The sequence below is a fragment of the Ahaetulla prasina genome, chromosome 2 (assembly GCF_028640845.1).
Source record: "Ahaetulla prasina isolate Xishuangbanna chromosome 2, ASM2864084v1, whole genome shotgun sequence".
Taxonomy (NCBI): Eukaryota; Metazoa; Chordata; class Lepidosauria; order Squamata; family Colubridae; genus Ahaetulla; species Ahaetulla prasina.
This window is the reverse complement of record NC_080540.1, coordinates 18,224,403-18,239,126: the sequence shown is the minus strand read 5'-3', so window position 1 is coordinate 18,239,126 and position 14,724 is coordinate 18,224,403.

Below are 14,724 nucleotides of genomic sequence, written 5' to 3'. Positions count from 1 at the left end.
TGTGATGGGGAGCACTGTCCTTTTTCAGTTGTGCATGCTTTTCCTGTTGTTTTTCCATTATCTGCAGCTTAGTTGATTTTCTCACAAGGTGAGGAGCCCCTGAGGCTACCCCCCTCCCCATGCTCATAAACGCCTGCTCTGACCTGGTCCATCTGAACTGATAATAGCTCCTTCTCCAATGGGAGGAGATACTACAGGTGGAAGAGCCTATGTGATTGTGAGTATCGCACTCCAACTCTTGCTCTCCTATGGCTCCCACCCGCCACTAAAGGACACAAGACAGGAGTCAGGTCATCCTCATCCCTTCAGAAGTAGATGGATCCCACCGATGAAGGGGTGAAGAGCGTAGTCTTTTGAACCATCACCAGAGTGACTTGTGGCTAAGCCCCTCCACTCACAGGACACAAAAGTCACTGGTTCCACCCAGTTTGCACTGGTCTGTCCCCAGCAGCCTTGAGTTAAAACTGTTAGCCGGAGGCTTAGTTGGGTTGTTTTCTTGAAGGGCCAATAGGTCACACTGGAATGAGGAAGGCAACTTTTAGCTGTTTATTTTGGCAGAAATAGAAAGCCTCACACTTGGGACAAAGGTCCAAATCAACTGCCCCAAATAGGTTAGTTCAGAACTTTATGCAAAATGTCAAATTCAGAAAAGGCCTGCACAGCCACACACCTCTATGTATTAATGGCTCACCTGTGGAGATGGTTAGCAGCATCAAGTTTCTGGGTGTGCAGCTTATGAGTATGTAGGCTAGTGAGACACTGGTGAAGCGGGCACAGCAGTGCCTGTATTTTCTTTGTCGCATGAGAAAAGTTCATCTTTCCTCTGTCCTTATCACTTTCTATAGAGGGACAATCGAGAGCATCCTGTCCTGTTGCGTTACAGTCTGGTTTGGAAACATTATATGTTTTGGAGAGGAAGGCGGTGGCAGAGAGTGGTGAGGATGGCAGAAAAGATCATTGGTAATTCACTTCCTTCTATCCAGGACATGGCATATAAGCGCTACTTGAGAGAATCTGTAGCATTGTCTGGAATGTTACACATCCTTAATGGCAAGGCCTGTATATTCTTATAGTGATACAATTTGGCTGTTTTCTCCTGAGTGTGTGTGTGTGTGTGTGTGTGTGTGTGTGTGTGTGTGTGTGTGTGAAATGGAGTGAATGGCTAAGTGAACTAGAGCTGGCCTGTGACCTTTCTCTACAGCCTTTTTGGGAAACAAATTCATTGAGGAAACATTAGCAGAGGTTCTGAGAGAAGGTCAAGCTAGATTCCGCCTGTTGCTTCTCTACCACAAACACACACACACACCGCATTCTTCAAAGGGCACTCTGAGGAACATCTTGTCAAATTGAGGATGAGGAAGGCTACTTGATGCTTAACATACAAGCCAGGAAACAGCAAAATCCGATCTCTGTATCTCTGGAACCAGTTAAAATAAAATTTTATCTAAACTAGATTAAGAACTATGACTTCATGAGATCTCTAATCACGTGTGGAAGGTTGGGTCTGCAGGTAACAGCATGTTCTTGTGAGAAACCCACTCACTAGTCAGAAATTGGACAAGTCATTAAGTGAAGCAGCAAGCAGTTTATTGTAAAATACGTTCTTGCAAGAGCCGGTGCCTAGCAAAGTAGGCCCATCCAAAAACAGATTTCAACAGCATTTCATTCCCTCAACCCAAAGCGGAAGTCCCTCCCATGTCATCCCATTTGACAAGCATCACAACCACACAGTTCACAATCTTTCTGGAATGTCTATTTCCCTCCTTTTTGACATCACCTTTGTCTTTTAAGCTGGTTTTTCTATTAGCAATACTTGCAACTTTGCTTAAGCCACAGTTCCTACTTTCTTGGAACTTAGATGCAGAAGCATAAACCAAAAGAAGCATTTTATTTCTAGATTATGTGCGAGCTCTTGTGATTAACCCTGCCGGCTAGCCTGACTTTCAGGGCTGCAAACATTTCCTAGCTGTTATCATTCTAAGCCCTGTTACATTTCTTAGTACTGGTCCCTTCAGATCTATGTCTGTAGAGATTCTCAGTCATCCAGGTCATGGTTGTCTCAAAAGTGCTTTTTCAGGAGGCAACTGGACTTTCTCGTTTTTTCCTTTGAGGACGTTTCACTTCTCATCCAAGAAGCTTCTTCAGCTCTGACAGGATAGTGGACTTCAATCCTTCCATTCCACACTATCCTGTCAGAGCTGAAGAAGCTTCTTGGATGAGAAGTGAAACATCTTCAAAGAAAAAACAAGAAAGTCCAGTTGCCTTCTGAAAAAGCACTTTTGATGGGACTTCAGATGTATGATTCCTGCAAAAACAACATCTAGCTTTATTATTACTTTCCTTACACTTTTTCTCCACATTTTTCCTATCTCCTGTTTGTTTTTCCTGTTCGTTTGATTGCCACATGTGCTAAATATTTTTGATTGCCGCAATGAGCGAAGCATTGCAAAGAGTGTTAGATTGCATGAACTGGGAGATGCTGCACTCCGATCCTGTCAGCTATGAGGTTGAATGGCTAATTTTAGACCAGTCAATTTTAGACCTGGAAGGATTTTAGAGAAACATTCAAGCCATGTATATAAATATGGCCTGCTTTTCTAGTTCAGCCCTTTCGTCCATCCTTAGTTCTGATATTTTATATAGCATCTAACACTTCACAAAGGAAACAGACCAGCAGTCTTCCTCTGATATGAGCAGCTTCAATTTGACAGCAACCAGGGTTACATTGTTGGAGGAATTGCAGATCTGATGTTTGCCTATCTCAGCTTTTAATTTGAAAGCCAGTGAAGCAGTTAGGTCCCAATTTCACAAATCAAAATGTCGTTGGATATGGTTGAGGGGACAGAAAATATTTTATCACTGAATAAGATATCTGAGCCCAGGTCAGGGTAAATTTCCAAAGATGCAAATTGGAAGTAAGAGATTACTGATCCATAAAGAGACATTTTCATTTTGCATTTTAGTATACTAATTACTGCCCTGATTTATTTCGGTCCAGGAATGTCCACAGAGAGGGTGTCAATAAGCAAGATAATGGCCACAAATAAGTGATTAAAGCCTTGTCATCTTTGTATGTGTTGAAATAGTTGCAGACACCACCCTGGATTATTTTTTGAACCCTTCCAAATGCCTCTGGCTTTGCTCTTCTCAAGCAGCCCACCCAAATCCCCCAAGACTGCCAAACCATATAAATAGCCAGCAAAATGAACACCAAGAACTCAACAAATAAATCATCGTTGTGGATAATGTTTTGATGGCAGGAAATAAATGTGGACCTGCTAGAATAATATTTATTAGTTCCAGCAATTTTAAGATGCGTGGGCTTCAATTCCCAGAATTCCCTAGCCAGCATGGTGAATTCAAGGAGCTGAAGTCTACACATCTTAAAAGTTACTGAAGTTGAGAAACATTGTGCTGAACTATTCTGATGATGCTATAAAAGACATGCCCAAGCCTGCGTAGACGTCGCTGTTTCAGTAGTGTATACATGCTAGAAATTCCAGCACGTTCCAAGACTCCGCTATTTGGAATTTTGTCCTGCCAGGTGATGCAAAAAATACATTGAAGACAGCGCATATGAAAGGTATTCAACTTTCTCTCCTGCCGTGCGTAAAGGATCCAAGACTCACTGCAGTACAAGAGTGTGCTCAGGAAGCAGGCTCTATAGACCTGGATCTTTGTATGTTCCGTCAGCTTCTTATTAAGCCATACTCTCTTTGTAAGTCTGGAAAATGTGGTGGCTGCTTTACCAATACGTTTATTCAGCTCAATATCTAAAGAGAGAGTGTCAGAGATAGTTGAGCCGAGGTACACAAAGTCATGGACGACCTCCAGTTCTTGTGCAGAGATTGTAATACGGGGAGGTGAATTCACGTCCTGACCCATGATTTGTGTTTTTTTCAGGCTGATTTTTAGTCCAAAGTCTTGGCAGGCCTTGCTAAAACTATCCATAAGTTGTTGAAGGTCTTCAGCAGAGTGAGCAGTGACAGCAGCATCGTCAGTGAAGAAGAAATCCTGTAAGGATTTCAGCTGGACTTTAGACTTTGCTCTCAATCTAGAGAGATTAAAGAGTTTTCCGCCTGATCTGGTCCGGAGGTAAATACCCTCTGTTGCAGTTCCAAAAGCATGTTTCAGCATGACGGCAAAAAAGATCTTGAATAAAGTTGGTGCGAGGACACAGCCCTGCTTCACTCCAGATACCAAAGGAATCTAATGTTAAGCCATCAAAAACTAAAGTGCCCTTCATTTCCTCATGAAAGGACCTGATGGTGTTGATGAGCTGAGGTGGACATCCAATCTAGGGGAGAATTTTATAGAGGCTGTCCCTGCTAACCAAGTAAAAGCTTTCGTAAGATCTATGAAGGCTACGAAAAGTGGCTGTCTTTGTTCCCTGCATTTCTCCTGCAATTGTCTAAGGGAAAATACCATGTCACTAGTGGGCCTGTTGGCTTGAAATCTACACTGTGATTCTGGATAGACTCTCTCTGCAAGCACCTGGAGCCTCTTCAGTGCGACACGGGCAAGCAGCTTCCCTACGACACTAAGAAGAGAGATGCCATGGTAGTTGTTACAGTCACCCCGTCACCTTTGTTCTTGTACAGTGTGATGATATTTGCATCCTTCATGTCCTGTGATATTCCACCTTCCCTCCAACAAAGACAGAAGATTTAATGCAGTTCAGTGGGGATTTTCTTTTTACAGCACTTCAGAACTTCGGCAGGGATGTTATCTTTCCTGAGTGCCTTGCCATAGGCAAGGGAATCCAGGGCCGCATTTCTAAAGTTGGTTCACTGTCAAGCTCCTCCAAGACAGGCAGGCACTCAGTGTTATTTAATGCTTTTTCAGTTACCACATTTTCTCTGGAATATAACTCAGAGTAGTGCTGCACCCTGTGTACCATCTGCTGTGCTCGGTCCTGGATAACCTCACCTGTAGCAGACTTCAGAGGGGCAGATTTCTTCTGTGTTAGACCTAAGGCCTGCTTGATGCCATCATACATCCCCTTGATGTTGCCTGAGTCAGCTGCTATCTGGATCCGAGAGCAAAGCTGCAGCCAATAATCGTTAGTACATCTCCTGGTGGTCTGTTGGACTTTGCTACAAGCAGCTCGCAGAAACTGTATGTTGCGCTCACTGGAACAGGCTTTATATGCAATTAGGTAAAGGTAAAAGTTCCCCTCGCACATACGTGCTAGTCGTTGCCGACTCTAGGGGGCGGTGCTCATCTCCGTTTCAAAGCCGAAGAGCCAGCGCTGTCCGAAGATGTCTCCGTGGTCATGTGGCCGGCATGACTCAATGCCAGAGGTGCACTGAACACTGTTACCTTCCCACCAAAAGTGGTCCCTATTTTTTCTACTTGCATTTTTTTTTTACGTGCTTTCGAAACTGCTAGGTTGGAGAAACTGGGACTAGTAACGGGAGCTCACCCTGTTACACGGCAGCACTAGGGATTTGAACCGCCGAACTGCCGACCTTTCGATCGACAAGCTCAGCTGTCCTAGCCCCTGAGCCACCGAGAGCTCTCCTTTTTTCCTCGGTGGCTGGCATCAACTCCTCCGAATGGGCTTCAAAGCAATCTGCTGTCTTTCTGCTCTCCTTACCAACTACTGACAAGGTGGTGTTATAGACAGCATTCTTGTAATATTCCCATCATTCAGATGCATTTACTTCAGCCAGGCCTGGGAGAGTTTCCTTGAGTGCTCTTTAGTGACTCAGTCAATCTGTCCGCTCAGCCTGCATTCTATTCTCATCGCCAGTGCTAACTATTAGGGCTCGATAGGACTTTGGCAAGGACTGAGGCGAGACAATTCACAACAGCTAACGTTTATTAGGCAAACTCAACCTTGAGGCAACAGTCAATAACAGAACACGTGTGCGCCTTTTAACAGCTCTTTTATACTCGGCTGTCAAATGGGCAGCCAATCAGCAACAACCTCAGACGCGGTTCGTCTGCTAGGGGAGCTGATGCCGACGGGGACTCAGAACACAACAGGTTAATGATTTCCCATTGAATGAAAACTCTTAGTATTTCTTTCTAGAATTCTAATAGAAATCCTGCACTGGACAATCCATTAAACAACATTCAGCCTATTTCTGCGTAAAAATGAATAAAGATTCTAAGCTAAGTGGAGATTGTGGAAGTGTTGGGAAACTGCCGGCTAGGCTGGAAGGAGGAGTCAAACCCGGACTTAGCTTAGACTTTGTGCAGTTGCAAGAGGCAGAAGTGCGACCTGAGAGGTCCTTGATATTTTCTTAGCTTGGCTGTTTTCACCCAATGAGGAACCCAACTCTGGGGCCCTTACAGGCAGAACATCTTGGGACCAGCCAGAGACCATGTCCAGGTGAAATTTTGGGCTAGCACTAGCCAAATGGAACCAGGTGGGCAGTGTTGCACTTGGCTTGGGTGCTAGCCTCTGCATCTACCATGATGTGCCCACTCCTCCACTCAAGTCTCAATGCGGCCAGGAAGGGGCATCACAGAAGCCCATGTTGGTGGCGAACCTCTTTGTGGAACTATTGAAGTGTGAGTTCCACCACATCCGTTTGGACTACCTGGACTATCGCATCTCCAGCACGGGTTGAGATGGATCCCACCAAGGTTCAGGCAGTCCTGGAGTGGCAGGCACCAACAATACACAGACAACTGCAGAGCGCTAGTTTCTATTGGCAATTCATTCCCTCATTCACCAGGGTGGCGTTGCTTTTAACAGACCTTTTGAAAACTAAGCACACAGTGGCTAAACCCCAACCAGGCCAGCCACTCCAGTGGACGATGGAATGCCAGTGGGCCTTTGAAACACTGAAGGCCTTGTTTGCCAAGGAGCCCATTCAGCTAAAAACATCTGGACCCTTTGTAATCCAGGCCAACACCAGTAACATGGCCATGGGGGCTGTCCTTCTACAGGCGAATGAACAGGGCAAGCTACAGCCCTGTGCTTACACCTGTTCTGTTTCCCTCCCCCAATACTCCCAACAAAGAGTCAGTCAAAGGCCTTCTCTTCTACTTTATTTACATAGATAAATGTCCTGGCCACGTCTACCCACGGGCCTGCCAAGTCTCTGGAGATAACGAGGAAATTATAGATAAGGACAGAATTACTCATGAATATATTCTTCCCTCCATTGATACAGTTTGCCCGCGCAAATTCATTGCTTTGTCCAAGACAAAAAACCAGGAAGTCCCGCCTCCTATTTATAGTCTCTGCAGATGTCACTGCATGACCATCATTCCTTGGCTTTGTCCCAACGCTTCCTCTGCTGCGCGCGCTGGTCATGTCTGCGCAGTCTTGCATCACTCCAAAACTGTTCTTGGGGCGTTGCCAAATCAGAAGAAGGCTCGGGAGAATCAGGCCTTGCCGGCCCCTCCTCCTCCCTTTGAGTGGGTGCCAGGGAGGGAGAGGGCCTAAGAGAAGCAGGGCTTGCCAGGTCTTCTCCCTCACTTTCTGAATCATCCGAGTCCAGGAGTCGGGGTCCAGGAACCTAGGTCACAGCAACACCTTCCATAAACTCATTGATACTGAACGGCACTGGGCAGTTTGGGAGAAATAAGCTTTTTCTGTCTGATGGGCACTAATGATGTGGCGATAATTCCTTGAAATAATGGAGTATCTTTCGAGGTGTGGACAGACCCCGCATCGATTGTCCCTGAAGTAGGTTCGGTGGGCACAATATTTCCAACATTTCTTGTTTACCTTAAAATACATCCTGATGGGTAAGACCTTCCTGACAAATACTTTATCCTGGATGCCACAGCCAACAATACAACAGCTTCTGGAAGATGTGGCCCATGCCATTATCCTCCCTTCTCCTCAACAAGCAGCCCAGGTGTCAGTCCAACGGCCTGCAACGAGTGCGGATGAACAGACCTATAACCTACAGACTGAATTACTGACTGACCCCTGGTTCCAAGAGTGAAAAAAAAGACTTACGATTGATCCTTGAAGTTAAAAACCATCACAGGATCCCTGTGATCACCTGATCAAAATTTTGGTGCTTGGCAATCTGCATGTATTTATTTATTCGGAAAAATTATGTGGCCACCCCTCATAGTGAGTATGGGCATTTTACAGAAATTAAACTATAATACTAAACTCAATAAACCTCTACCTCCCTAGTGACAAAAATCAAACCAATTATCTGATGGCTTCTGTATCACCATTTGGTCCCCACATCTGCTGGCAAAATAGTTACAATCTGCAGACTCCTGGGGTCATGGGGTTGCCATTTGCAACCTTCCCAAGAAGCAAAATCAACAAGGAAAGCTGGGTACACTTAAAATAATTATATTCACGTAACAAATTCAATGATTCACTTAAAAACAGTGGGGGGAAAAGGTTATAATACGGAGCACCACTCTCAACAACTCCTTTGCTTAGCAATGGAAATTCCAGTCCAAATTGTGGTTGCAAGTCAGGGATTTCCTGTACAAGGAGCATGGTCAGAATTCCACTTGGAATTGAGTTAGAATGCTGAGCTACTGGGATGTAGATTTACTATATAATCAACACTTCCAAATAGTTGAATTGGGGAACAATCTGCAGAATCATCCTTGAGAAGGCAAGGCTCAGCTAGATGAACTGTAAACTCAGAAGCCCTTTGGTACTGCTAGGTGGGAGATAACTCCCCACTACCTAATTTCTGCCTCTGTTGCAGGTTGGAAGTCATGGGAAATGGAGGAGACTGTGCATATTTGGATGATGATGCAACCGCCAGCTCAGGGAGATGCATCACTGAACACCACACTACATCTGCAAAAAATAAAAATAAAAATGATCCAAGCACATTCTGTGAGAGAATCATATGTTCCCCATCTCCCCTTCCTCTCCTCCCATCCACACTTCACCAGTATTCTATAGTCACTGAACATTGATTGCTATTAACACATTTTGGGTCTGGAATCTCTGGGACTGTCATAGGAGAGTAAGAGAGAGGATGTAGTAGCAGTGTAGTGGCGAGCTGAAGACTTATCTGTTTATTTGCGCAGGACTGGCATAGGAATTTTAAATAGCTTTTAATATTTGATATAAATTTTATGGGTTTTTTACGGTTTTAAATGTTTTAATCTGGCCTTATATCTAATAAGTTTTTTAATTATTCTTTTATTTATATATTATTGTTTTATCTTGGCTGGGAACCGCCCTGAGTCCTTCGGGAGAAGGGCGGTATAAAAATCCAATCAATCAATCAATCAATCAATTAAATCAATAAATCAATCAATAAATAAATGTGGAAGAACTACTGGTGTTATTTTGAGGAGTTAGGGACATATTTTGATTTCTCTTTCATATTAAGAAAAGTCTAGGAGTTTAGAGCTCAATCTGAGGTGGCCTCCTGGTTTTTCATGCTCACTTTCTGAAGGAGGAAAAGGAGGGATCTTCATATAGTTTCAAAGTTGAGAAAGTTTCAGACTTCCTATTCACATCCGGAATCATGTGCCAGTCAATCAAGATCAGATCTTGCTGTCTTCGGACCATAGAAGGGCCATGACATCACAGTGCCAGGTTTTGGTGGAAACCATGGAGTTGTGGAGCCATGAGCTGTTGGAGGTACAGTGGTTAGAATGCAGTGGTGCTGCAGGCTACTTCTGCTTACTGCCGACTGCCAGCAGTTTGGCAGTTCAAATCTCACCAGGCTCAAGGTTGACTCAGCCTTCTGTCCTTCCGAGGTTGGTAAAAATGAGGACCCAGATTGTTGGGGGCAATAGGCTGACTCTGTAACCCACTAAGAGAGGGCTGTAAAGCACTGTGAAACGGTATACAAGTCTAAGTGCTATTCTATAGAGCACTGCACACCAGAACAACTAGACACAAGAACAGTTTTTTCCCGAAGGCCATCACTCTGCTAAACAAATAATTCCCTCAACACTGTCAGACTATTTACTGAATCTGCACTACTATTAATCGTTTCATAGTTCCCATCACCAATCTCTTTCCACTTATGACTGTATGACTATAACTTGTTGCTGGCAATCCTTATGATTTATATTGATATATTGACCATCAATTGTGTTGTAAATGTTGTACCTTGATGAACGTATCTTTTCTTTTATGTACACTGAGAGCATATGCACCAAGACAAATTCCTTGTGTGTCCAATCACACTTGGCCAATAAAATTCTATTCTATTCTATTCTATTAAGTGCTATACAAAGGGTTTTATTCCCAAAACTTTGTTTGCTGACAGACTCACTGTGTGCTGAGAATCTGGCCTGAATAAATAAATTGGAATCTGGAGAGAGTGGGCTTCTAATTGTGATTTAGGTCCAGAGCTCGGACCCCTGAGACAGACTTTTCATTACCCAAGTTTCAGTAAGTAACATCATCTGTGCTCATAAAGAACGGGGTTTGCTTTCAGTTTATATTCTACTGGTTTGTCCTGTCACTTGACCTTCCCCAAGATCCATGATGCCTCATCTGGCAAGTGGTCTGAGGAGATTCTGTAACTTAAGTAGAAAATAATGAAGTCACTTGTTTTAGCTATTTACAATTTGATTGTTGCACCTGACAGGAAGAGCCACAAATTAGACAACAGACAGACAAGTGGCAGCTGAATCTACAGAAGGAATGTGCAGCTGGTAATATCTCAGCAGGGACTCCTCCCCCAGATGTACGTCCAGATTCTGTTCATATAACCTTGCAATATTCAAAGCTACTATTTATATATAAATTTATTTATATATACTTCTGACACTGCTTTTTTTTTCTACAGTCACGTTTTTTATGTATATATAAATGTTTTGAACACAGTGTTTTGTCCAGGCGCTTCATTTTACAAAAAACCCAAACAAAAGATATACTGATAGTGATGATAATAATAATACGCATAATAATTATAACAATATTTATAATTATATTAGCTTACTTATGATCATATTAGTTGTACTAGCATGCTTATAATTATAGACAACGTTCATATTTTACATACACATAGCAATAATCTTTCTTCATCTAGCTTCTACCTCTTATCTCTAACCATTGATAAAAACCTATTCCACGTTGAATAGTACTCTGTATCTCCTTTTTCTTTTCTTTTCAATGTCAATCTATCCATCTCTGCACAGTCCAATATTTTACGAATTATGTTTTTGCCTGGTGGATGTTCTCATTTTTCCAATATTGTGCAAATACAATTCTCACTGCTGTCAATACATGTAGCATTAAGTATATTATCCCTTTATCATATCTTTCTGGTATTATACCTAACAGGAATATTTCTGGCTTTGTTTATATGCCGTTTAAATTAAACTGTTTTAACTTCCAATCTTGGTCATACATAGCTCCCAGGTGCTAAACAATTTGTCATAAGTCAAGGTCTACCTGTACAATTAAAGTATAAAGTATAAAGAATTAAAGGAATAATAAAAAATATAGTATGTTCACTTCCACCGTTCTTTCTATTGTGTAGTTACTACTTTATTCTTTCCCTTCCCCTTTTTTTTTTGTAATTTCATTCCGCTTCTTTCTCAACTCTTTTTAGTCTCCAAATCCATAAATCCATTCAGTCTTCTTTCAACACAAAGTTCATATACGGTTTGTAGTCTTTCAAAAGGTTCTTTATCAGTGTTTCTGAATGAAAGTTAAAATAAAAGACGTACTGTATATTACGCGATGGACACAGTGGCTCAAGGGACACGGTGGCTCACGGTGTTAGGACTTTGAGCTTGTCGATCGAAAGGTCGGCAGCTCAGCGGTTTGCATCCCTAGTGCTGCCGTGTAACGGGGTGAGCTCCTGTTACTTGACCCAGCTTCTGCCAACCTAGCAGTTTCGAAAGTATGTAAAAATGCAAGTAGAAAAAATAGGGACCACCTTTGGTGGGAAGGTAACAGCGTTCCGTGTGCCTTTGCCGTTGAATCATGCCGGCCACATGACCACAGAGACGTCTTCGGACAGTGCTGGCTCTTCGGCTTTGAAACAGAGATGAGCACCGCCCCCTAGAGTCGGCAACGACTAGCACGTATGTGCGAGGGGAATCTTTACCTTTACCTTTACCTTACTGTATATTGTGTCTGCTCAACATATAAATATTGGCAGGCTGATTATGGGGAATAGAAAAGTTCAGCCAAAAACAAAGGGAAGAGGAGGAGAAGGAGGAGATGGCAGGAATGCTCTTTCTAAAAACCTTCATTCTCTCTTTAATTCATCAGGCTGTAAGAATTTGAGCCACTTTTAGGAAACAGCTGCAGAATGCTGATCGGGCCAAAGATACTTACTGAAGCCTGCTAAACCATCTCCATGTGGATTTGCCAAGGAGATAACATAACATAACATAACATAACAACAGAGTTGGAAGGGACCTTGGAGGCCTTCTAGTCCAACCCCCTGCCTAGGCAGGAACCCTACACCATCTCAGTCAGATGGTTATCCAACATTTTCTTAAAAATTTCCAGTGTTGGAGCATTCACAACTTCTGCAGGCAAGTCGTTCCACTTATTAATTGTTCTAACTGTCAGGAAATTTCTCCTTAGTTCTAAGTTGCTTCTTTCTTTGATCAGTTTCCACCCATTGCTTCTTGTTCTACCCTCAGGTGCTTTGGAGAACAGCCCGACTCCCTCTTCTTTGTGGCAACCCCTGAGATATTGGAACACAGCTATCATGTCTCCCCTAGTCCTTCTTTTTATTAAACTAGACATACCCAGTTCCTGCAACCGTTCTTCATATGTTTTAGCCTCCAGTCCTCTAATCATCTTTGTTGCTCTTCTTCTTTGTTGCTTTAGATATATTTGGTTTGAGCTAAAATGCTGTTTTGGACACTGTTTTCCAAAGTTCTGTGATTAAATAAAGAGGTCTGGGGAGGAGTGAGGTAGTAAGGAAATGATCCATCTTCAAGGAATGGATACAAACAGTTTAAATCATTTGGCAGGAGGGAATGTCATCATCAAACTATCTATAGTATAATCTTTGCTCTTTCTCTTAATAATAGTTATGAATTATTTGGTATAGTGGCTTTCTTGTATGTGTTCCTAAAGTGTATCAGCTTAAACAAATATCTTAAAGTGGTTTCTAGTGCATAAGAATGATAAAAAAATTAAGTATCTAAATTGCTTTTTCCCTGACTGAGCTTGGCTGTCTTGCCCTTTTTACTTCTGCAAAAGTAAGTTTTGTTTAGTTGCCTTCTTGCCAGCTTCTCGTTTCTGATTTTGCCAAGAATTCTTCTTTTCCTTTGGCCATACCAATAATCTAGTTTAGTCCAGGTTATTCCATCTCATCCAGTCTCCTCCTTGCTAGCAGGGAGAAAGAACTGAGGATGGGGAATCAAATCCTTTAGAATTTTTCTGCTGCTTTTCAGTTAACTCCTTTATTTCATCAATTCACTTTTTGTTATGTACCATATAAGGAGTGAGCTATAGGCTTCACTCAGGTCCTCCAAAAAGGTGGGAAAATACTTAAAGCTCATTGGTTAATCCATCTGGCAGCCCTCTATAAAAGAGGACACTGCCAGACCAGCTGGTTGTTGAGTTGTACTGGTCTACTAATAAAGAGCTGTTGTTACTGAAAGAGCTGTGTCTGTCTCTTCCATCATTGGATCTAATACTTTTCCTTGGTCGAACTGGATCTCTCATTCTTGCCTCATTCCTCTCTTTGGATTTCAGCTTCCGGATTGAGGGTGGAAAAAGCATTCAGCAGCCTGACACTTGCCCATCAAATTTGCCTCCTTAGAGAAAGTGAAGGAAGATCCTGCAAGTGGACCTTCTGCCTTCTGGCTATGCAGTGAGCTTGGGTTTTCATCTTTCCCCCTTTTCTAACCTTAGCTTCCCTACCCTGAGAATAGTGTCTTCTCTACTCGCCCAAGGGTTGATCGAGTGGCAGATCAAACAGAAACTATTTTCTCCTTTCACACATTCCGGTCAGTCCAGGGAAAGCAGCTACAGCTCTCCCTGCCTTTGCATTCCAGGGAGTCCCAATGCAACGGATATAGTATGTGCTACACAGAAAAGAACATCATGGTTATGTGCTTTGATTAAGTACTGTATCCCCCAGTATTAAGAACAGACAGCCACTGTGGTGTAGTGGTTAAGACCCTACAGATGAAGGCAGCAGTGTGATGTAAGTCCCTCTCTCTCAATCCTATTGCATCGAGGCAATACTTAAAAATCTGACAATTTTCTGACATGGCCTTCCATAGGGGAGCATTCTTGTCTCCATTTTATATGCACACACACACACACACACACACACACACACACACACACACACACACACACACACAAAATAATGATCAACCTGTTGGTCCTCTCTTTAAAGTTTCCTCTAGGACTGACATGCACACAGAATGACTTGCTGGTCAGAAATTCCTTGCCATCAAAATGACCTGACATTGAGCTAAAGTTAGAATGGTGCTTGCAAAGCTGAAATGGGATGATTGAAAGGCAATCCAGTCTATTTTGCAAAGACTAAATGTCTGTGATTGATCTTGCCCTATTTGAATTTCAGAGTACTCCCAATTATTTGGAATACAGCTGATGGAAGAAATATCCATCTGGTTCAGTTCCTAGCCAGGAGAAGAGCACTGGATATAAAATGGAGGCTGGGGGCTGACTGGAAAGAAAGGTTCCCTTTATTGATGAAGCAGAACCACCAACCACATGTGATCCTGGGACAGCTGACAAAATGGAGTTGAGAGTGGGTGGGTTTTTAGACCTTCTTTGGGCTTTGTATTTGAGCTTCCTGTTCAGAACATGTCCTTTAATATTCTATTGGCTGTTGTCAGATTCCTATGGGGTCATGG